We start from the raw sequence: 24,271 nt of genomic DNA on the forward strand, positions 1-24,271 counted from the left end.
ACCTGACAGCTGAGCTTCAAGCGGATCGCCTCATGACGTTACAGAACCGTATGGTCCTTGATGTGTTACTTGCAGATCGAGGTGGAGTATGTAAGATGATCCAATCGAGTTGCTGTGTTTTTATCCCAGATAATGCGCCAACGGTATACAAGGCCATCTCTAAGTTACACAAAATCTCTGACTCTATTCATGTAGAGGAAGGTGACTGGTCATTAATGGGATGGTTCTGGAGCCTGTTATCTGCGTGGGGATGGAAGGTTCTGATAGTCATTGGTGTTGCGTTGGTATTTTTATTTTCGTGCTGTCTCATTATTCAGTGTGGTCCTGCCTTATGTAGTCTCTGCGTTTCAATATGCGTAAGAAGACCACCTGTTTTCAGAGATACGCCACGGGATAGAGTAATGCTTCAACAACATATCAGTGACTTGATGAACATAGAAATGGACTCTGACATAGAGTAAGTTATTGCCTATGTAAGGGCAAAAGGACGGTCTGAGGTTCTGTAACGATCCGAACCCGTGAATTCGGTATCGTAGTACTGACACGATTTCGGTACCAATGAACCGCAAATGATCCATTATATGCATGACAGTGTTTTCGCTACGCAACTAGCATGAATTCACTGAGAAATAGGGCATTCTGTTGTAAAGTCATGACATCCATTTTAGTTACGGCATCCATTTTGTTTCTTGCCCTCACATAGTCAATGAACGGGCGATGACCCCGGCAGAGTCACCTTGTTAAGGACACGTAAGCTCGAGCCCCGAGAAAGGCTGACGCTGCATGACTAGGCAGAATCAAGCTGCCTCCCTTGCCTAAGGCCAGTCCTGCTATACTGGTTCTCGTGTCCGTTGTCCTGACTGAAAGGCTGAAGACGGTAGCCATGCCCGTTTATGATCCATAAACACCTCTTATCCTACTTTTCAATCCTTTGCACCTGGCCCTGCTCCTCTCCTTCTGGGCTTTTACAATGGGGAGGTTACGATTTTTATGATGGGGAGGATCGGGCAAAGAATGGAAAACTGACAAGGGAACCTGATTGAATACCGAAAACCCACGACAAATTATTGTTTGATGTCTTTTTACTGTTTGTTTGGGATACCGGGTTGGGCATGAGAAATATTCGTGTAATGTTGCCTAAAGACATTTTTCGTGTATTTAAGGAACAACCCACTTAATGCAATTTGAACAGTCTCGTAGATTCTGCCTCTGTGTGGTTCCTATGACTTCTGTGTCCCTGCAGTGAATAAATCTTGGTCTCGGACGCCACCATCGAGAAACCCGTGTCTCTGTTTATTTGTGCACCGAGACAGGAAGGAACTCAGGGGTCTTCAGGTGTTGTTTCCCTGACACCTCTGGACTCTTAAAAGTCCAGAACCTCAAGCTGGTCTGTGGTGACTTTGCTCCAGCATCTGCGGGGGATCTGTGGCGTGTGGTGGTGGGATGTAGTCTTCTTGAAGGTGAAGTGGATGCAGCTGTGGTCGGTCCAGTGTAGTCTGGTGGAGTGGCTGAAGGAGACGTGGTTGGTGGCGGAGAAGATGGGGTCGAGCGTGTGGCCAGCGAGGTGGGTGGGCGTGTCCGCCAGTTGCTTGAGTCCGAGGTTGGTGAGGTTGTCAAGCAGGGTGGTGGTGTTGTTGTGGTTGTTTTTCTCCAGGTGGAAGTTCAGGTCCCCAAGGAGGATGTACTCTGGTGAGGCTAGGGCGTGCGGGCTGATGAAGTCGGCGATGGTTTCGCTGAATTGTGTGCGCGGGCCCGGAGGTCTGTAGATGAGCGTTCCTCTAAGGGTGGTCTGGGGGTCGGTGTGGATCTGGAAGTGTAGGTGTTCGGCGACGGTGAGAGTGTCTTCGGCGTTGGTTGTGACGCTGATGGTGTTCCTGTAGATGATGGCGATTCCTCCTCCAGTTTTGTTGATGCGGTCTTTCTGGGTGATTTTGTAGCTGTCCGGGATGGCTATGGTGATGTCGGGGGCCGAGGAGGTGTTCATCCAGGTTTCCGTGAGGAAGGCGACGTCTGGTGCTGTCGTATCAAGGAGTTCCCAGAGTTCGACGGCGTGTTTGTGGACGGAGCGAGTGTTGAGGAGGATGCACTTGAGGTGGTTGTTGTTATTGTTGCTGTGTTCGGTGGGCAGGGTGCAGGTTCGGAGGCAGGTGAATTTGCAGGCTTGGCAGGTGAAGGGTCCGTGGGTGCGCTTCGGGGTGGCTCGGTGGCAGGCGGCAGGTCGTCTGGTGTTGATTGCGATGAGGGTGGCGGTGGCGTATCTCAGTCGGGTGCCCTGGCATCGGCTAGGGCCAGGGGTTCTGGCGTCGGCCGCGGTCCAGGCGCGGATAGGCGCAGACGGGCTTGCCCTTGGCGCGCCAGGGGCGCGTTCGCTGCGCGGCCGCTGCGCGGCCTCCATATGAGGGTCAGAGGGAGGGAGGAGCAGCTGGGAGGTGGGAGCGGGGCAGCCAATGGGAGACGAGGGGGCGGGGCCACAGGGATGCAGCGGCGGGAAGCAGAGGCAAGGGGACAACGAAGAGGGTAGTGCACAAGGGGGAAACGGCGAGACGGGCACAGAGGAAGGGACACAAAAAGCAAAAATGGGCACAGAGGAAGGGATACAAAAAGCAAAAGTGGGCTCAGAGGAAGGGATACAAAAAGCAAAAATGGGCACAGAGGAAGGCATACAGAAAGCAAAAGTGGGCACAGAGGAAGGGATACAAAAAACAAAAGTGGGCACAGAGGAAGGAGACAAAGGACAGTACCTTTGGCGACGCAGGCGAGGCGGGCTGAACACGGGCGGCAGCAGCAGGAGTCAGAGGTCACACAGGGGGCTGCGTGGCGGTGAGGGGAGCGACCTGCCTGGTGACAGGGTCAAAGGTCGCTCTGTTTTATTTTAAACACATGTACTGGGAAGGCAGAAATAGCCAAAGCCCACAGATAAGGCTCAGCATTCGTGGCAGTTCGGGGTGGGGTGGGTAGAGAAGGAAAAGGACTCTTCCTTCTTGCCCAGAGAAGACAAGGACAGTGTCCACTTCTGCTCTTCCCCTTGCAAAAGCACTCACTGATTTCTGAATAATGAGTGCAGAAGCGTTAAGGTAACCATGTTGTTCCTGCTTACATTTCATATGCTTTACTTAAACTTGCATTACCTATGAGTGTTTGCTTTTTCCAGGATGCTGTTACTTTTTTTTTAGGCAGCATATTACTCTCGTCTAACGCATAATTTGAATTGAGTCGCATCCAGGTGTTTATATCAGGGCACAATTGGGTTGTTGCTGAAGGCAGTGCAAGTTTCTCTCTGTGGGGCAGTATGGTGTTCAGTGAAGGAGAGGATGTGGTACTATGGTGAGAGCTGTCGAATTTGAAACAGGGGAGCCAAGTTCAGCCTTCATGACCAGTCCACAAATACCACTCTCCTGAGGGAGCACATTTCCTTGCTTGATCTTAGAAGACCCCTCTAGACCTTAGAAGCCCTGGTGTCATAGTACCAGAAGGTGGACCCTAGTGGTGACAAGTGTGGGTTAACCTTAAAGGCCTGTCAATCACAATCCATACTGAAGTTCACCTCCAGTCTTGCGGGCGAGCCTACGAAGCAGCATACACTAGCGCGACAGTGACTCTGTCGCTGAGGTCACCAGACCCTTGAGCAGGGTGGATCTAGGGCGGTACGCTCACACCGGGTCTGACTTCAGGTGGGGTATCAAGCTTGCAAGTATGTTATGTTTCTAAAAGCACTTGCTGACTCCTTCCTGGCCTCTAGCAATTTTAGGCAACAATAAAAATGTCATGATAACTCTGGTGATTAATGTTCTTCCTAGAGAGAGACAGAGTTTTGTCAAGTGGAAGTTTTGGCTCAAGGAAAGATAGCGCAGAGGGCTTATTGCCTGCTGCAAAGAACATGTACCATCCAGATCACAAAGTGCACATAATGTAAATAGGTCAGAGGGTTACTGCTTTCGTCAGTGAGATCCTTTTGTTACTTGCAGTTTATAAGTCAAAATCCTAACATAGAACAGTGAGCTATTAACTATCATCCTAATGTAGCACAAGCATTGAAAATGCAATAGGCCTCGCCTTTTATTAAGTTAAAACCATTTGCTTTGCTAATGGTATTATATAGCAAAGCAAATGGCTTTAACTTAATAAAAGGCGAGGCCTATTGCATTTTCAGTGCTTGTTTTCTATGTTGCAACTCCGTGTGTGCCAGTTAACAGATGTGGTGGGGGGCCCAAGTAGGAACCAGGACAAAAGAAGATGGGGTACAGGACTAATCTTCATTCACACACCCCCCAAGATCACAATCACTGTGCGTCACGCTGTACCCATTCTGAATTACCACCCAACATACCCCACTCTTCAAAATGACAGTGCTAGATGATACGCCCATCAAAATGACTGGATCACATAATATACCCAGCTGAATGAATGCAATAAACATACATATCGAAGTAATCGCACAATGCAATACAGCTATCTGGAGGACAGAATTACAAGGAATGTTCCATTCACTATTTCTTGTTTCAGAGAATGTACCCTTCAGGATTACTTAGGGCACATAATACGCCCATCTGAATTACAGGATTACAAGGAATTTTCACTTCTCTATTCCCTGTTTCAGTGAATATACCCTTCAGGATTACTTAGGGCACATAATACGCCCATCTGAATTATGGAATTATAAGGAATCTTCTCTTCTCCATTCCTTGTTTCAGGGAATATACCCTTCAGGATTACGTATGCTACAAAACACGCCCATCAGAATTACAAGGCATGTTCACTTCTCTATTTCTTGTTTCAGGGAATATACCATTCAGGGTTACTAGTGCCACAGAATGCACTCATCTGAATTATAGAATTACAAGGAGTGTTCCCTTCTCTATTCCTTTATTCAGGGTATATACCATTCAGGTTTACTTGTGCCACAGAATGCACTCATCTGAATTATAGTCTTCCCCATTTGTTCCTGATATCGCGTGCACATCTACAAGGATTTATTTCAAGCATTAGGCACCCAATTCAATGTTACTCATTCAATTGACACTGGCAGGCCGAAAGTCCGAGTCAACCATTTAAACGTGCGAAATGCCATTTGCCCACTTACTAAAACAGGAGGCGCTGGACCCACTGAGTCATGTTACCAGCTCCGTTGATCGTCAGACACGAAGAGTGGTGTCCTCTTCAGCCACGTGCAAACATTAATTTCATTCACAAGGACAAAACATGAGTTTTGCGCTATTTCTTTTAGTTTTCTTTTGGGACCAGCAACAGTGGCTTTGCCGATTGGGGAGGAGTGAGCCCCGGTCCCCGACACTGCAGGCGCACGCTGCAACATCAACAACTCTCTTTTAGAGTGTCTCAGTTGGACTGTCTCGCATGACTAGTTTCTTATCTTTATGGGGCCATGTGTTTGGCCCCATAAAGATAAAAAAAACTTTTAAGCCAGCAGTAAGTCGGGGCAGCCAGTCCAACTGGGACGGCTCTAAAAGAGAAAAGTGTACGTCACAAGATGCTCTTTTCCAATGCCTGGCCACCGTTTAGCATAAACTGTGACGCCAGCCAATGGAAAAGAGGGGCGGGGCTTAAAGCCCACTAGAGAAATCTCCTAAAGTTATTAAATCTCGCCAGCGAGACTGCACATGTCTGCGCTGTCTTACGCCAGGCGAGACCTAAAAAGGGGTTCATTTGAATAGAAATCAATTCTAATTATTAAAGAGAACCCCCAATCATGGTATTATGTTCTAAATTCAGAGTTTGGGTTTCTCCAGATATATCACTATCAAACTACACTGCCTACTAGTATGGATGTCATGAGACTCCTACACTTTGTAGTCCTTTGTTTTAGGTGCCATTTGCTATACAGAGATTTACACACATATGATTGTCTCTGTGCAATGAGTGTGATGTAAAGTGCTCTGACACCCTACATTGGTATCAGTGGTGCTGTAAATCAAGTTAAATTTATCTGAGCGAGAATATGGTTATGGAGACTTCAGGGGCACTGTTTAAGGTTGGTAGTGAGGGAATCTGTGGTGGAGGGAGTCAATGAGGGGTGCCAACAAACACTGTTGCACAGGGCTCCACCATCGCTAAAGCCGGCCCTGCCCTTTAGGCTAAGCCTCCTCACCCATTGGTTCCTCCATTGGCCTTTTTTCAACAATAGTAGATGTAACTCGGCAATGCAGGATTTGCACACACCAAATTAAGTTCACAAAATTCACCGTGTCTCTGCTTCATGCACAAGCATTTTTAACATGTGCTGCCTGCTTTGGAGCCACTGGAATTATGCTGTCTAAGTGTTTAGTGTTGACTAAATTTTGCAGCAAAAAAAGGCTGCAGCATAATGCATTATCTGCAAAGATTTTGCCTTATTAGTACCAGTGTAACATACAAATGCAGCAGTGAGAAAGGTGATTAGTCAACCTTTGCAAAGGGCCCTCCGCTCACAGAAAGCATTTTTGAGATACTTTTGTCCCGTTTGAGCTACAAACAATGTATTAGTCAAGATTGTCAGATTATGCAGCAGATGATGTATTATGTGGCAAATATGTCAGAGCTATAATTATGTAGAAAACATTTGCATACTAGAATAGTTTGCCATTCATGCTTGAACTGCTCTTGTGGAAAAAGGGAGAAGTGCTGATGATAGAATTTCCATGGCTCAGAGACAAATGGTTTGTGCTTCCACTTTTAAGCGTATTTGGGACATTCTGGGATTGAAATCGAATCTCACTTTGTGAATGTATTTTAATGTCAATAACTCATATTAGACCTCTAATAATCATGTTTATTCATTAGTTGAATTGAATAACTTAAGCTGTAACTGGGTAGTGAAATGTGAAACAAATACTAAGAAATAGAATGATTTGCTCTTTATGGCATCTGTTGCTTTATATATAATGTCACACCTAGCAATCTGAAACCTTGGCAGCAATAAATCACCCTGCAGCCCAGCTTTATTAAGAAAATGCAGCACATCTACAAACAGGGCGTGTGCAGCTGCGTGGTTATTGTGTGCCTCTGTTAAAGTTTTCATTTTAATCCCAGCACCCGTCATGAGCTGCAATTAACATGAAAACTTGAAAAAGTCACACAATCACATCGCAGCCCAGCTCTATTAAGAAAATAAATGTAGCAAGTCTACAAACACAGCGTGTGCTTCCACATGATCCGGAAAGCACACGCTGTGTTTCATGCTGCATATGTGATTGGCACTGCAATTAACATTAATACTGAAACAAAAGCACACAATGTGTCCCATTGCTGCACTCTAGAAAACTAAAAAGAAATGAAATAAGTGCTCCCTCCTTTTTCCCACAGACTGCCACCTCTGCAACCTGGAAATGCCCTTTTTTTGTGCTGCTCGCCTTTTAAAAGTGGTGGCGCGAACGCTCTTTGGGAATGTGTGTGAGTGCAACACATACACAGCATGGCAGGCTCGGGGGTGCACATTAAAGGAAACAATGACTGTAATGCTGACCTAAACAAAGTACTTACAATGAAAGTACAAGCTAGGCTCTACAAACTCATGCAACACCACTGTGAGAGGTTTGAAGACGGTGGGATGTTTGCTTACCATACAGTTGCATACCCAAGAAAAATAATGCTAGAAATGGGGGTCTGAAGTTGGCAGGTTGTTACACTGCCCAATTAGGGACCCTTCTTCCTAGTCAGGATAAGGGTGATGCACTACTGAAATAACCCCTGCTCACCCCCTTGGTAGCATGAGATGAGCAATAAGGCTGGTCTCAGAGGCAGTGTGTAAAGCATTTGCACAGAACATACAGTAATACAGTGAAAACACATCATACCAGTTTAGAAAAATATCCAATATGTATCTGTGTAAAACAAGACCAAAATGATAAATAATACAATATAAAAAATATGCATTTTGCAAGAATAACCTTAAAACTGCAGTTACATGATGTCAGTAGTTCCGTCCGGGGCTATCGCGGTGCTGAAAAACACCAAATCCAACAGTTTCGGTTGACTGCGTTGGTGCAGACTTCTAAACTTTACCTTTTGTTCTGGCTGACCATGGCAGTGCAGGCCAGTGGCGGTGGTCGGCAAGGCTGTGGTGTGTAGTGGAGTGGTGCGGCTTGCGGTGCCCTCAGTTCGCCGGCAGTGGTTCAGTGTCAGTCATCCAGTGGTGTTGGTGGGACCAGAGCTGCGGTGCGAAGCAGGCAGTGCTTGTCACAGTTCACAGTGCAAAATGCAGCAGTGTCAAAGACAGCCGTCGATGGGGCTGGCATTAATGGGACGTCCCTGCGGCATGGGACATGGCAGTGCTTAATGTAGTTTACAAGCAGTGCCCCAAGACCACAGTGCAGACCACAGCAGCAATATCAGATGGCAACAGCATCATTGGTGAGATCAGAGTTGCAGAGTGAAGTGAGGCAGTGCAAATGCAGTGCCCACAGGCCGCTGTAGAAGTGGCAGCTGTAGCCGTCGTCATTGGTGAGACCAGGGTTGTGGTGCACAGTGCAGCAAAGCTCTCTGCTGTCCCTTCAGGTAATGGAACCAATGTCAGTCTTGGTGGTGGTGGCAGATTGCGGTTTCCCTCTCTGGCAACACAGACACGCTGTCCCAGAGGCGGTACCCAGAGGAAGGAGAACTCTTTGCGGTTACTGAGACTTCTTGAACAAGTGGCAAGCTCCAACTCAAGCCCTTGGAGAAACTCAAACAAAGAAGTTGCAGAAAGTTCAGTCCAGTCCTTCCTCTGCCCCACACAGAAGCAGTCACTGGAGGTCAACACAGCAAAGCACACAGCAAAGTGGTAGTTCCTCCTCACAGCTTCTCCAGCTCTTCTTCTTGGCAGGTTTCGGAGTCCAAAAGAGTTCTAAAGTCTAAAGTCAGGGCCCCAATATTTATATTACATTTTCCCTTGTTCTCGTGTGGCAGAGCAACTGTGCTCAGTTCAAACTAGTTCTGTACTCTCTGGTCCAACCTGGCAGGGGATTGAGACAGCATTGTCCAATTAGCAGACCAATATCTCAAGATATCTCAGGTAGCGGTGCCCCCCTTAGAGCCCCCTAGATATAGTGAACTAGTTTTACTCATCGATTTATCACCTCTGCAGCCAAAGTTAAATTATATCCTTTTACCACTTTGCCTACCCTTCCTTGTGGCTAATGGACGGGTGTATCTTGTGGGTAATATTACAGAGAAGGAAGTGGCGGAGGCCATATCATCCCTATCCACCTGTAAATCCCCAGGTGATGATGGCTTCCCTCGAGAATGTTACAATACAGGAAAGGCAGCACTGCCCCCTCTGTACACACGTATTTAGGGAGGCCACAGGCCATGATTCTCACAAGAAGGCAGCAATCACTCTCATTCCCAAAGAGGATAAAGGCACCCTGAAATGTATTAAGTACCGCCCGATCTAGTTGACTCATGTAGAATTTAATATTCTAGCCAAAATCCTGGCAGCCAGGCTAGGGAAGGTTATTCCCCAATTGATCAATATTTCTCAGGTCAGTTTTGTACGAGACTGTATCTCTGTCAATCATTCATTGACCCTCGCCCACCTTTTGTGGCAGATCCAGGATGATGATGAAGAGAAATTAGCATTTTCTCTTAATGCAGATAAGGCAATCAGGTGCAGTGGCCCTTCCCCTTTCAGGTTGTGAAGATGACTTAATATAAAAGTCCAGATTCTTTATAACTCCCCTACAGTGGAGGAAAACTGTGCAGGTTATCTGTCTGAGATGTTTCATATACACAGGGTTACCCGCCAAGGTGATGCTAACCCAGCATCCTACAGAGCTATGATTGGATGGGAAGCCAATTTCACAGAATCATCACAGCAATTTCTGCATTTAGAAAAAGAGGCTCAACATGAATGATATCCAGTGCTATGCACCTATATTAGAAAGCAAACAAGAGGAAAAAGAAACATTTTACAACAGACTCAAGTCTGTCATAGAGAATATCCTTGAGATAGACATAACCATACTGATGGGGGACGAATATATGACGTTACTTCGCATGCGTTTAGTACGCATGCCATTACTACGCGGTCGTTAGTACGACCGCGTTTTTAGTTTGCATACCTTTCCTACGCAATTCGGAACAACGAATTGCAGTAGGGGGTGCTGTATGTTGGAATAGTATTATTTACTATTCCAACTCCAGTCTATGTGGACACTAGGGAAGGTGTTGGATTTTAAATCCAACACCTTCCCCCCCTAACGCAAGTCGCTGTTCCGACTTTCGTAGGAAAGGTATGCGAACTAAAAACGCGTGCGTACTAACGTCCGCGTAGTAATGGCATGCAAAGTAACGCATGCTAAGTAAACGCCGTTTACCATGGGGGACCATAATAGCAAGATGGAAAGCCACAACACTGGGCACAAGAATGGTGAAAGTCTCGGAGATCTCTGTGGCCTGAACAGTCTAGTGCTAGGTGGTAGTGTGTTCTGATACCAAAGAATACACAAGGCAACAGGGCTGTCACCAGAACATTTAATAGAGAATCAGTTCGAAAATATCTGCAGTGCCAAAAGGTTCCAGAGGTCCCTGCAGGTTGTGAGAGTGGTGAGAGGAGCGGGTGCAGCAGTGGACCATTACCTTGTCATAGCCAGGATAAAAGTAAAGCTGGGGAAAGCATGGAAGACACAAAAAAACAATGCCAGAGATATAACACCACCCTCCTCAAAGATGCACGGAAACTAACGGAAGACTCAGTCACACTCAGTAAAAGGTTTCAAGTCCTGCAACAACAAGAGGATGAGAGAGAGCCAGTAGAAAGTCTTTAATAGAAGATCAAATAAACTTCCAGGAGGTACTGAGTCCAATTAAACACCGCAACCACAACAAGATGATGAACAGAGTGCAGAAACATTTCAACTACTCACCTCCAGTCAAGAGATCTGGGTTGAATCCATTGTTCTTTTGCTCACCAAGACACCCTAGTTTGGATCCAGCCAGATGCATTCAGTCTTGACCGTGATCCTCATTGGAACAGTCCAGCCAGATCTGCCAAGCCAGGTCCTCCCAGGACTGGAAACAAGCATTGTGGAACCAGTTTTGGGGCATCACTCCAGGCTAACTTGAATCTAGTGGCACAGTGAGCCCAGGTCTCATGTCAGGTCATACCCAGCGCACTTAGAGTGAGAAAGCAAAAGACACACAGATGATGGACGGAGTGCAGAGCAAATCAAACATTCACCCCATTCAAGGGATCTGGGTGAAATCTATTGTTATTATTATTTTGCTCACCGTGCCACCCCAGTCTAGACACAGCCATATGCAAATCAGTCTTGAGCCTATTCTTCTTGGGAACAGTCAATCCTGAACTGCTAAGCCAGGTCCTACCTGGACCAGACACAAGCATCCTGGGACCAGTTTTAGAGCATCACCCCTTATCATCCAGGCTGAATTGAATCCAGTGGCATAGTGAGCTTGGGACCACTGTCTGGGCATACCCGGTGCACTTGGAGCGAGAAAGCAAAAGACACACAGAGATGGACGGAATGCAGAGCATCCTGGGACTGGTTTTGGGGCATCACCCCTCATCATACAGGTCAGCTTGAATCTGGTGGTGTAGCAAGCACGGGACCCACGCCTGGGCATATCCTACCCTCTTAGGGTGACAAATGCAAAAAGAGCAGATGACGGACGGAATCCAGAGCAAATCAGTTATTTAACTTATGTCACAGTTCTGGGTTTAATGCATTGTTTCTTTGTGCCACAACATTCCAGTTTAGACCCAGCAATATGCTACCAGTCTTGACCCCTCTCTTCATGGGAACAGTCCAGCCCGAACTGCCAAGCCAAGACCGCCCTGGACAGGAAACAAGCATCCTGGGATTGGTTTTGGAGTATCACCCGTCATCAGCCAGGCTAGCTTGAATCTGGCACTTCAGTGAGCACGAGACCGATGTCTGGGCATACTCTCCCCACTTAGGGTGACAAATCCAAAAATAACTAATAATGGACAGAATGCTGAATTAATCAGACATTCACCCCCAGTCAAAGATCTGGGTTTAATTCATTGTGTTTTTGCACTCCACACCATTCCAATTTGGACCAGCCATATGCTACCAGCCTTGACCCCTGTCTTCATGGGAACAGTCTAGCCCGAACTGCCAAGCCAGGACCGCTGTGGACCGGAAACAAGCATCCTGGGATTGGTTTTGGAGTATCACCTGTCATAAGCCAGGCTAGCTTGAATCCAGTGGCCTACCAGTGTGGAATCCTCAGGTCCTCTTACGAGGGAATGAACTGCAAGAAAGTCCATGGAGGACAACTCACAGAAGACTTAGAAATGAGGACCAGAGTGCACCTGGATTGTTTCCTCTCACCTTTTTTCTCCCTGCTGGCCATAGACTGGATTATGAAGACATCAACAGCAAGGAGAGGAAATGGGATCCAGTGGACACCTTGGACACTCCTTGACGACCTGGACTTTGCCAAAGCCCTGGCCCTACTCTCCCATACCCATCTGAAGATTCAAATGAAGTCTGACAATGTTGCAGTCACTTCAGCATCATTTGGCTTCAACATACTTAGTGGAAAAAACAGTACCCTGAAGGCTAACATGGCTGGCACAACTGCAGGCTCTCTTTGCAGGTGATGCACTGGCAAGCAGGGCAGCAGAGAAACCGACATCAAGGCAAGCATCAACAAAGCAAGGGCTACCTTCATTCAGCTAAAGAATGAAGGCAGATGCAGAAGAAGGCAGGACTTGGAAACATTATTGGGTGACTATGACGACTGCGGTTACCACCCTGGTAGTAAAAACAGCTAATTTTAATATTGTAAGTCATCTGAACCTTCATCTTGAATCGAATCTAGACACCAATATTGACAGTTTCTTAAGGGACATGGTAGGATGTCAATTGACTTAATCGGATTCAGGGGCCACACATCTGGCTGTAAACCTTCTGGACCCTGTAGTTTCTAAAATTCCCTTTCTAAAGGTCCAGACCCCTCTCCCTATGACTTGGACTGACCGCTTTCTTATTTCTATATCTATAAGTCTTGAAGGCACTAATTTACAGTAGCATCATACGCCTTTGATTGGACGCCCGGCAGAAGCTTTATTCTTGGCACTCAGAGTCCCAAATGTTCTTCAGATATGGAGGCAGCTAATAACTCCTTCCAGGGCTGGATCACTCAAGACAGGTGCCATCCTGCTAAACTGACTCACTCTAAAAGTCCTAAGGCCAATCTTTAGTTTGATGAGTCCTTGACCCTAGCTAGAAAAAACTGTAAGGTGCTAGAATTAGCTTGGAGATGCTCATATGAACTCACAGCCAAAACACGCTACATTGACGCCATTGAGGCTTATCATAAACTGATGTATAAGGCAAGGGTGGCTCATTTTGCAAACAAAATATAAAATAGCAGCAACCCTACTAAAACAATTTTTCTCTTCTAAAGGGCACAATGAAACCCTAATTAACTGCAAAACACATTATTTCCACTAACACTCGGTGTGAGGAAATGGCCTAGTAGTTCATTGGGAAAGTAGAGCGCATTTACCACAATTTTGGTCCTGATAGCAAGAATTCACACTCACATTCTGTGCTGTCCTTAAAAGACCATTCCCCATTTCTCCTGATGACCCTCTCAGACCTGACCTCTTCTAAAGTTCCAGGATTGTCTGCTTCCTGGTTCTCTGGAATTGATAAATGTGGTTTTGTCATCAGCCTCGGATCAGGAATGGTGGAGACATGCAAAAGTTGTTCCACTGCTTAAAAAACAGCTCTAGACGCTTCTAAGCCTGAAAACTTTTGCCCTATTTCTCTGCTTCCTTTTTTCCCTTAATTAATGAATATCAATCAATCAATCAATCAATAATATCATTTGTCAAGCGCACTACTCACCCATGAGGGTCTCAAGGCGCTGGGGTGGGGAATGATGCTACTGCTCGAAAAGCCAGGTCTTGAGGAGTTTTCTGAAGGTCAGCAGGTCTTGGGTCTGCCGTAGGTGGATGGGGAGGGTGTTCCAAGTCTTGGCGGTGAGGTGGGAGAACGATCTGCCACCGGAGGTCACTCTTCGGAAGCGGGGGACTGTGGCGAGGGCGAGGTCGGCGGAGCGGAGCTGGCGGGTGGGGATGTAGAAGTTGAGTCGTCTGTTGAGGTACGTTGGTCCGGTGTTGTGGAGTGCCTTGTGTGCGTGGGTGAGGAGCTTGAAGGTTATCCTCTTGTTGACCGGGAGCCAGTGCAGGTCTCTCAGGTGGGGTGTGATGTGGCTGCGGCGAGGGATGTCGAGGATCAGGCGTGCACAGGCGTTCTGGATGCGTTGGAGCTGTCTCAGGAGTTTGGCCAAGGCTCCTGCATAGAGGGCGTTTCCGTAGACCAACCTGCTGCTGACGAGGGCCTGGGTGACCGTTCTTCTCGTTTCAGTGGGGATCCACTTGTAGATCCTGCGGAGCATGCGGAGGGTGTTGAAGCAGGAGGAGGAGACGGCGTTGACCTGTTTAGTCATGGAGAGGGTGGAGTCGAGGATGACCCCTAGGTTGCGTGCGTGGTCGGTGGGTGTTGGAGCAGTTCCTAGTGTGGTCGGCCACCAGGAGTCATCCCAGGCGAAAGGGGTGGATCCGAGGATGAGGACCTCCGTCTTGTCCGAGTTCAGCTTCAGTCGGCTGTTGCTCATACATTCAGCGATGGCTTTCATTCCTTCGTGAAGGTTGGTTTTGGCAGTGTGGGGGTCCTTGGTGAGGGAGAGGATCAGCTGGGTGTCATCGGTGTAGGAGATGATGTTGAGGTCGTGCCGACGGGCGTAGTGGGCGAGCGGTGCCATGTAGATGTTAACATGAGGGATGAGCCCTGGGATACGCCGCAAATGATCTCAGTGGCTTCGGAGCGGAAGGGGGAAAGGCGGACGCTCTGTGTTCTGCCAGAGAGGAAGGAGGTGGTCCAGTCCAGGGCCTTCTCTTGGATCCCGGCATTGTGGAGGTATGTTCGTAGTGTGTGGTGGCAGACCGTGTCGAAGGCGGCTGACAGGTCCAGGAGGATGAGGGACACCGTTTCTCCATTGTCCAGCAGGGACTTGATGTCATCGGTGGCGGCGATGATGGCAGTCTCGGTGCTGTGGTTGCTGCGGAACCCGGACTGGGAAGGGTCCAGGATGTTGTTCTCCTCGAGGCAGCGGGTCAGTTGTTCATTGACGGTCTTCTCGATGACCTTGTCGGGAACGGGAGCAGGGAGATGGACCAGACGTTCTTGAGGTTCTTGGGGTCCACCTTGGGTTTCTTGAGTAAGGCGTTGATCTCGGCGTGCTTCCAGCTCTCCGGGAAGGTTGCTGTCTCGAAGGAGGTGTTGATGACTTTCCGGAGATGGGGTGCGATGGATGTGCTGGCTTTGTTGAAGAAGTGATGTGGGCATGGGTCTGACGGAGATCCGGAGTGGATGGTGTTCATGATCTTGATGGTGTCGTCATCGTTGATGTTGGTCCAGGAGAGCAGGGGGTTGGTGCGGATGGTGGTCGAGGGGGCGGAGGTCTCAGTGGTTATCGGGGCGGTCATGGCATTGAAGCTGTCGTGGATGTCTGCGACCTTGCGGTGGAAGAAGGTGGCCAGCAAGTCACACAGGTCTTGTGAGGGTGGGACGTCGTTCATGTTGGAGCTGGGGTTGGAGAGTTCCTTCATGATGTTGAAGAGCTCTTTGCTGTTGTGCGCGTTGTTGTCTAGGCGGTCTTTGAAGGAGGCCCTTTTGGCAGATTTGATGAGGTGATGGTGTCTGCCGGTGGCGTTCTTGAGGGATGCGTGGCTGTCCGGTGTTTGTTCACGGAATCTTCTCCAGCTTTCGGCAGGTTTGCTTGGAGGCCCGGAGGTCTTCAGTGAACCAGCTGGCTTTCTTGTTGGTGTGACTGTTGGAGGGTTTCTTGATCGGGTGAGGGTGTTGGCGCAGTCGTTGATCCACTGTCTGAGGTTGCGGGCAGCGGTGTCGGGGTCGGTGGGGTCGGCAGGTGGGCTCTGGGCGATGGTGGTGGTTAGCTGGTCTTCAGTGACTTTGCTCCAGCAGCGGCGAGGCATCTGTTGGGTGTGGTGGTGCGTGGTGGGTTTCTTGAAGGTGAAGTGGATGCAGCGATGGTCGGTCCAGTGGAGTTCGGTGGTGTGGTTGAAGGAGACGTGGGGGCTTGCGGAGAAGATTGGGTCAAGCGTGTGACCGGCAGAGTGGGTGGGTGTTGTGACGAGTTGTCTGAGTACAAGGTTGTCTAGGTTGTCGATCAGGGTGGTGGAGTTTGTGTCGTTGTTGTTCTCGAGGTGGAAGTTCAGGTCCCCGAGGAGGATGTAGTCCGTGGAGGCGAGGGCATTTGAGCTGACGAAGTCGGCGATGGAGTTGCTGAACTGTGGTTGGGGTCCAGGGGGTCTGTAGATGAGGGTTCCTCTGATGGTGGTGTTGGGGTCGGTGTGGAGCTGGAAGTGCAGGTGTTCGGCGAAGCTGAGGGTGTTGTCAGTGGTGGTCGAGACTCTGTGAGTGTTCCTGTGGAAGATGGCGATTCCTCCTCCTGCTCTGTTGGTGCGGTCCCTGCGGGTGATCTTGTAGCCTTCCGGAACGGCTTTGGCTATTTCGGGTGCCGAGGCGGGGTTCAGCCAGGTCTCCATCAGGAAGGTGACGTCTGGGGAGGTTGAGTCGAGTAGGTCCCAGAGTTCAACGGCAAGTTTGCGGGCGGAGCGGGTGTTGAGAAAGATGCATCTGAGGTGGTTGGGTTCGTTCCTGTTCGGCAGCATGGTGGGGCGGATGATTGTGAAGCTGCAGTTCCGGCAGGTGAGAGCTCGATGGGTGCGCTTCGGGGTGGCCAGGAAGCAGGTGTGTGATCGTCCGGTGTTGAGTGCGTGGAGGGTTCTGGCATCGTAGCGGTGTCGGACGTTATGGCGTTCGCGGGGTCCAGGGGTCCTGGCACTGGGCGCGGTCCAGACATGGACGGGCACAGACGGGCTTGCCATAGGCGCGCCAGCAGTGCAACCGCTGTGCGGCCTCCATATGAGGGGATGTGGAAGGGAGGAGCAGCTGGGAGGCAGGAGCGGGGCGGCGAATGGGATTGCAGGGAGGCGGGGCCGCAGAGACACAGCAGTGGGAAAAACAGGCAGTGGCAGCGGGAGAACTGGGCACAGGAAGGAAAAACAAGTTTAGGCAAGAAAACAAGTACAGGCCCCGAGGAATAAAAACAAGTCTGGGCAAGAAAGCATGTACAGGCACAGGGCAATAAAAACAAGTCTGGGAAAGAAAGCAAGTTAGGCACAGGGGAATAAAAACAAGTCTGGGCAAGAAAGCAAGTACTGGCTCAGGGGAATAAAAACAAGTCTGGGCAAGAAAGCAAGTTAGGCACAGGGGAATAAAAACAAGTCTGGGCAAGAAAGCAAGTACAGGCACAGGGGAATAAAAAAATTTTTTTAGGCAAAAACAATGCAGGCAGAGCCGTGCAGCAGCATGGGGAGCGACCTGCCTGCGAGCATCATATCAATGCCACTCTAACCCAGTTTCTGGAATCCAACTCTATTTCGTATACCTCCCAAAACGGTTTTAGACCCCTGCACAGCACGGAATCTGCTCTGTTGGTAGTCACAGAGCTTCTACGTGTCTCACTGGATGAAGACAGATCCTCTACTCGATCTAAGCACAGAATTCGATACTGTCTCTCATAAGATAATTTTGAACCGGTTGCGGGAAATTGGTATCAGTGGTAAATCTCTTTCCTGATTCAGTTCCTGACTTTCTGACAGATCTTTCCAAGATATCTCCCTGCCCTACCACTCCCAGAGTCTATTACTATTCTATGGTGTCCCCCAGGGCTCTTCATCGAACCCCACTCTGTTCAATATCTACATCCTTCCATTGGCTTTGGTTGCAAAATCTCCCAACATCACCCTGGTATCCTACACTGCCAACATGCAGCTGGTGTTCTCCTTCTACAACCACCCTATACAGAATTCTGCAAATTTCAATAAGACGAGGATGTCATCTCCGAGTGGATGGTGGCCAATTGCCTTCATTTAAAGTTGAATAAATCTGAAATTCTTCTCCTGGGGAGATATACTCACCTATGGGTCAACCACTAGAGGCCTCCCGCTCTAGGACTACCCCGCTCTAGGACTACCCCGCAGCCTAAACCTGCGGTCAAGAACTGGGGAGTCTGCGTAGTCAGTGCCCTGTCCTTTGAATCGCAGGTAAAATCCGTAGCAGACTGTTTTGAACTCTTACGCGGCCTAAAACCCATTCTGGGATTCTTCGACTCGGATACGCGTCAGATGATCATTCAGTCCAATATTTTGTCTAGGCTGGACTACTGCAATGCTTTGCTTCTGGGTCTAATAAGACAGTGATCAAAAGGATCCAGCGAGCCCAAAATGCTGCAGCACAGCTTCTTTTTTCTCGTCCGAAGCATTGCTCTATCTCTGGTTTTAGTCACTGACAGCACTAACTCCCAGTGGAGCATAAAATTCACTTTAAGGCCCTATTTATTTCTCATAAAATCCGCACAAGCTCTGGCACCACCATCTTAGCTAACTTGTTGGACCCCTATGCACCTTCTCGTGCCTTGCACTCGGTGGACCTCCACTTAGCCAATGTGCCCCGGGTGAGAAGAGCAAGAGCCGATGGGCGCTCCTTCTATTCAAAAGCCCCCAGCCTATGGAATTCTCTGCCTTTATCTATCAGGTGTATCCATGACCACTGGGCCTTCAGAAGGGCCATGAAAACCTGTTTATTCTCTGTCTAAGTTAGCCTTCCCCAGCTGGTCTTGCCTTTTCCAAATCTAGCCCTGGGACACCCCGTTGCTAGGGTAGCTATGTGCTCTACACATACTCAAACATACCATAACATATCAGAGGTTTGGCAAGCACTGATAGAGACTGTAGATCTAACAGGGCTTTTGACTAGTCAAGAAGTCCTCTTACATAACTCTAGAGCCCCAGAAGTCTTACATCCCAGATGTAGATGGTTTGCAATGGCTGTGGCTATAGCAAAAGTGTGTACACTTAGGTTCTGGAGGATCAACAATAGCCCTGACATCGAGACATGGTTACAAGAAATGTATAACTTATAAGAGATTGATCCCCAGTCTGACTGATCAATTAGAGAAATGTCAGGATGTATGCAGTGGACACACATATGTGAGCAAACTTCCATAACTGGGGACCCTCTTTTCTTGCATGATCTGAAGGTTATATGATGGTTTGTGGGGTAGCTATTTACCTTTAGGAAGGCCTGAAGTGTTCAAAGGAAGTCACCTTAATGATTTGACCAGGAGATCAGGTAGAACTTCATTACCCAAAAGAATTTGAGAGAGGTAAATTTTTTCATAAACCGTATATCAACTTGTAGGCATGAGTCTGAGTGCTCTTCAAGGGTAGAGAATAGTCTTTTCCTAAACATGTTCAGGTTCATCAAACTGTGCATTGAAGTCTCTAAGCATGTAGAGTTTAAAGTACATTAAAGTAATCTCCTGGCATAGGCAAAATGTAAACTACTCTGGCCTAATTTGTGTAATTTCAGGAAGGTTATGTTATGCCTATAATGTGAAATCTTGTGTTACACAAAATTTGTGAAATTATATCATTATGCCACGTTGCTTAATGATGTGCCATTTTGGAAAGAAATTGGTAAGGATGGTGCCATTTGTGGTGTAAAATTCATAGGGATGTCATAGGAATAACAAAACATGAGCTACAGTTTTTTTACGTCTTTGTGTCAATAATGTATGCCAGGTTGCATATCATGCTGAAGTGTAGCGCAAAATGGCAGATTTGCACTTCATACAAATACATGTAATTTTTTCCTCATTCTATTGAAATGTCACCTCATGAATCAAAAGCAAATTATGTAAATGTTGCACTCCCCGCTAATCTCATGAAAAAAGATCGGTTGCACAAACTTTAGAATATAGGGAGCCGTCTGTAGACCAATAAAAAACAGCACATGAAGGTTAGTGATACAAAGCATTGTACATAAGGGGCTAGCATTCCCCCGATCTGATTGGTTGAGTCCTTTGCTAGGCTGGATAATTCCACACTAGCTCCTTCTAATCCTGCAAGGTGGCAGCAGGTAAGGGTATTTTGTTTTTGGCTCCTACATGCTTGATTCATGCCTTCTTGCAGCTGCTTGGATGTGCATCTGATTCCTCGAGCTCTCAGAGCTCATCGCTTCAAGGTTGCCATTATCGTTTGCAGCAGCAGCCAGTGACCTTTGAAGGTGTAACACTTGCTTGATTCATGCCTTCTTGCAGCTGCTTGGATGTGCATCTGATTCCTCGAGCTCTCAGAGCTCATCGCTTTAAGGTTGCCATTATCGTTTGCAGCAGCAGCCAGTGACCTTTGAAGGTGTAACACTTGCTTGAGTCGTGCCTTCTTGCAGCTCCTTGGATGTGCATCTGATTCCTCGAGCTGTCAGAGCTCATCGCTTCAAGGTTGCCATCGTTTGCAGCAGCAGCCAGTGACCTTTGAAGGTGTAACACTTGCTTGAGTCGTGCCTTCTTGCAGCTCCTTGGATGTGCATCTTATTCCTCGAGCTGTCAGAGCTCATCGCTTCAAGGTTGCCATCGTTTGCAGCAAAAGCCAGTGACCTATGAAGGTGTAACACTTGCTTGAGTCGTGCCTTCTTGCAGCTCCTTGGATGTGCATCTGATCCCTTGAGCTCTCAGAGCTCATCCCTTCAAGGTTGCCATCGTTTGCAGCAGCAGCCAGTGACCTTTGAAGGTGTAACACTTGCTTGATTCATGCCTTCTTGCAGCTCCTTGGATGTGCATCTGATTCCTTGAGCTCTCAGAGCTCATCGCTTCAAGGTTGCCATCGTTTGCAGCAGCAGCCAGTGACCTTTGAAGGTGTAACACTTGCTTGATTCATGCCTTCTTGCAGCTCCTTGGATGTGCATCTGATTCCTTGAGCTGTCAGAGCTCATCGCTTCAAGGTTGCCATCGTTTGCAGCAGCAGCCAATGACCTTTGAAGGTGTAACACTTGCTTGAGTCGTGCCTTCTTGCAGCTTCTTGGATGTGCATCTGATTCCTCGAGCTCTCAGAGCTCATCGCTTCAAGGTTGCCATCGTTTGCAGCAGCAGCCAGTGACCTTTGATTGTGTAACACTTGCTTGAGTCATGCCTTCTTGCAACTCCTTGGATGTGCATCTGATTCCTCGAGCAGTCAGAGCTCATCGCTTCAAGGTTGCCATTATCGCTTGCAGCAGCAGCCAGTGACCTTTGCTTGTGTAACACTTGCTTGAGTCGTGCCTTCTTGCTGCTGCTTGGATGTGCATCTGATTCCTCGAGCTCTCGGAGCTCATCCCTTCAATGTTGCCATTATCGCTTGCAGCAGCAGCCAGTGACCTTTGAAGGTGTAACACTTGCTTGAGTCGTGCCTTCTTGCAGCTCCTTGGATGTGCATCTGATTCCTCGAGCTCTCGGAGCTCATCCCTTCAAGGTTGCCATCGTTTGCAGCAGTAGCCAGTGACCTTTGAAGGTGTAACACTTGCTTGATTCATGCCTTCTTGCAGCTCCTTGGATGTGCATCTGATTCCTCGAGCTGTCAGAGCTCATCCCTTCAAGGTTGCCATCGTTTGCAGCAGCAGCCAGTGCCCTTTGAAGGTGTAACACTTGCTTGAGTCATGCCTTCTTGCAGCTCCTTGGATGTGCATCTGATCCCTTGAGCTCTCAGAGCTCATCGCTTCAAGGTTGCCATCGTTTGCAGCAGCAGCCAGTGACCTTTGAAGGTGTAACACTTGCTTGAGTCGTGCCTTCTTGCAGCTCCTTGGATGTGCATCTTATTCCTCGAGCTGTCAGAGCTCATCGCTTCAAGGTTGCCATCGTTTGCAGCAGCAGCCAGTGCCCTTTGAAGGTGTAACACTTGCTTGAGTCATGCCTTCTTGCAGCTCCTTGGATGTGCATCTGATCCCTTGAGCTCTCAGAGCTCATCGCTTCAAGGTTGCCATCGTTTGCAGCAGCAGCCAGTGACCTTTGAAGGTGTAACACTTGCTTGAGTCGTGCCTTCTTGCAGCTCCTTGGATGTGCATCTTATTCCTCGAGCTGTCAGAGCTCATCGCTTCAAGGTTGCCATCGTTTGCAGCAAAAGCCAGTGACCTATGAAGGTGTAACACTTGCTTGAGTCGTGCCTTCTTGCAGCTCCTTGGATGTGCATCTGATTCCTCGAGGTGTCAGAGCTCATCGCTTCAAGGTTGCCATCATTTGCAGCAGCAGCCAGTGACCTTTGAAGGTGTAACACTTGCTTGAGTCATACCTTCTTGCAGCTGCTTGGATGTGCTTCTGATCCCTTGAGCTCTCAGAGCTCATCCCTTCAAGGTTGCCATCGTTTGCAGCAGCAGCCAGTGACCTTTGAAGGTGTAACACTTGCTTGAGTCATGCCTTCTTGCAGCTTCTTGGATGTGCATCTGATTCCTCGAGCTCTCAGAGCTCATCGCTTCAAGGTTGCCATCGTTTGCAGCAGCAGCCAGTGACCTTTGATTGAGTAACACTTGCTTGAGTCGTGCCTTCTTGCAGCTCCTTGGATGTGCATCTGATTCCTCGAGCAGTCAGAGCTCAGCGCTTCAAGGTTGCCATCGTTTGCAGCAGCAGCCAGTGACCTTTGAAGGTGTAACACTTGCTTGAGTCATGCCTTCTTGCAGCTGCTTGGATGTGCATCTGATTCCTCGAGCTCTCAGAGCTCATCGCTTCAAGGTTGCCATTATCGCTTGCAGCAGCAGCCAGTGACCTTTGATTGTGTAACACTTGCTTGAGTCGTGCCTTCTTGCTGCTGCTTGGATGTGCATCTGATTCCTCGAGCTCTCGGAGCTCATCCCTTCAAGGTTGCCATTATCGCTTGCAGCAGCAGCCAGTGACCTTTGAAGGTGTAACACTTGCTTGAGTTGTGCCTTCTTGCAGCTCCTTGGATGTGCATCTGATCCCTTGAGCTCTCAGAGCTCATCCCTTCAAGGTTGCCATTATCGCTTGCAGCAGCAGCCAGTGACCTTTGAAGGTGTAACACTTGCTTGATTCATGCCTTCTTGCAGCTACTTGGATGTGCATCTGATTCCTCGAGCTGTCAGAGCTCATCGCTTCAAGGTTGCCATCGTTTGCAGCAGCAGCCAGTGACCTTTGATTGTGTAACACTTGCTTGATTCATGCCTTCTTGCAGCTCATTGGATGTGCATCTGATCCCTTGAGCTCTCAGAGCTCATCGCTTCAAGGTTGCCATTATCGCTTGCAGCAGCAGCCAGTGACCTTTGAAGGTGTAACACTTGCTTGATTCATGCCTTCTTGCAGCTGCTTGGATGTGCATCTGATTCCTCGAGCTCTCAGAGCTCATCGCTTCAAGATTGCCATCGTTTGCAGCAGCAGCCAGTGACCTTTGAAGGTGTAACACTTGCTTGAGTCGTGCCTTCTTGCAGCTCCTTGGATGTGCATCTGATCCCTTGAGCTCTCAGAGCTCATCGCTTCAAGGTTGCCATTATCGCTTGCAGCAGCAGCCAGTAACCTTTGAAGGTGTAACACTTGCTTGAGTCATGCCTTCTTGCAGCTCCTTGGATGTGCATCTGATTCCTCGAGCTCTCGGAGCTCATCCCTTCAAGGTTGCCATTATCGCTTGCAGCAGCAGCCAGTTACCTTTGAAGGTGTAACACTTGCTTGAGTCATGCCTTCTTGCAGCTCCTTGGATGTGCATCTGATTCCTCGAGCTGTCAGAGCTCATCCCTTCAAGGTTGCCATTGTTTGCAGCAGCAGCCAGTGACCTTTGAAGGTGTAACACTTGCTTGAGTCGTGCCTTCTTGCAGCTCCTTGGATGTGCATCTGATCCCTTGAGCTCTCAGAGCTCATCGCTTCAAGGTTGCCATCGTTTGCAGCAGCAGCAAGTGACCTTTGAAGGTGTAACACTTGCTTGAGTCGTGCCTTCTTGCAGCTCCTTGGATGTGCATCTGATCCCTTGAGCTCTCAGAGCTCATCGCTTCAAGGTTGCCATCGTTAGCAGCAGCAGCCAGTGACCTTTGAAGGTGTAACACTTGCTCCAGATTCTAGTGAGCGAGCGAAGCAAGAGTGGAGAGGGGGTCTTCTTCCATAAACTGTTAAAAGAAGCATCATTTTTACATTCAATTGCTAAAATCCAAAGACCCTGTAATGGCATTGTGGTGATTAGTATTGTACAGGGATTTTATTATAAGCGCATCTCTTGAATGAAGACTCCTGGGGTGGCATTAGCAGAATGTCCACCCCCGTGCAGCTTCAGGCTATGGCACATTCCTAGGACAGGCAGGCCTTTTCTGATTGGTGCGCGCGTTGTGAGGCAATTAGAACGAGAACGTTGGGTTCGACAGTTCAGTCAGAAGCAAGAGGTTGAGGTAGGCGCGCTTGACTGACTTGTGTG

General features: G+C 48.4%; 1 protein-coding gene across 1 annotated transcript in view; it reads right to left on the reverse strand.

Annotated features, from left to right (window-relative positions):
* Positions 1-24,271, reverse strand: part of LOC146863624 (phospholipase A2 inhibitor and Ly6/PLAUR domain-containing protein-like) — a 130,755-nt gene that overhangs the window by 46,593 nt on the left and 59,891 nt on the right. The window lies entirely within an intron of this gene.

Source organism: Triturus cristatus, chromosome 2_1 (genome assembly GCF_964204655.1).
Source record: "Triturus cristatus chromosome 2_1, aTriCri1.1, whole genome shotgun sequence".
Classification (NCBI taxonomy): Eukaryota; Metazoa; Chordata; class Amphibia; order Caudata; family Salamandridae; genus Triturus; species Triturus cristatus.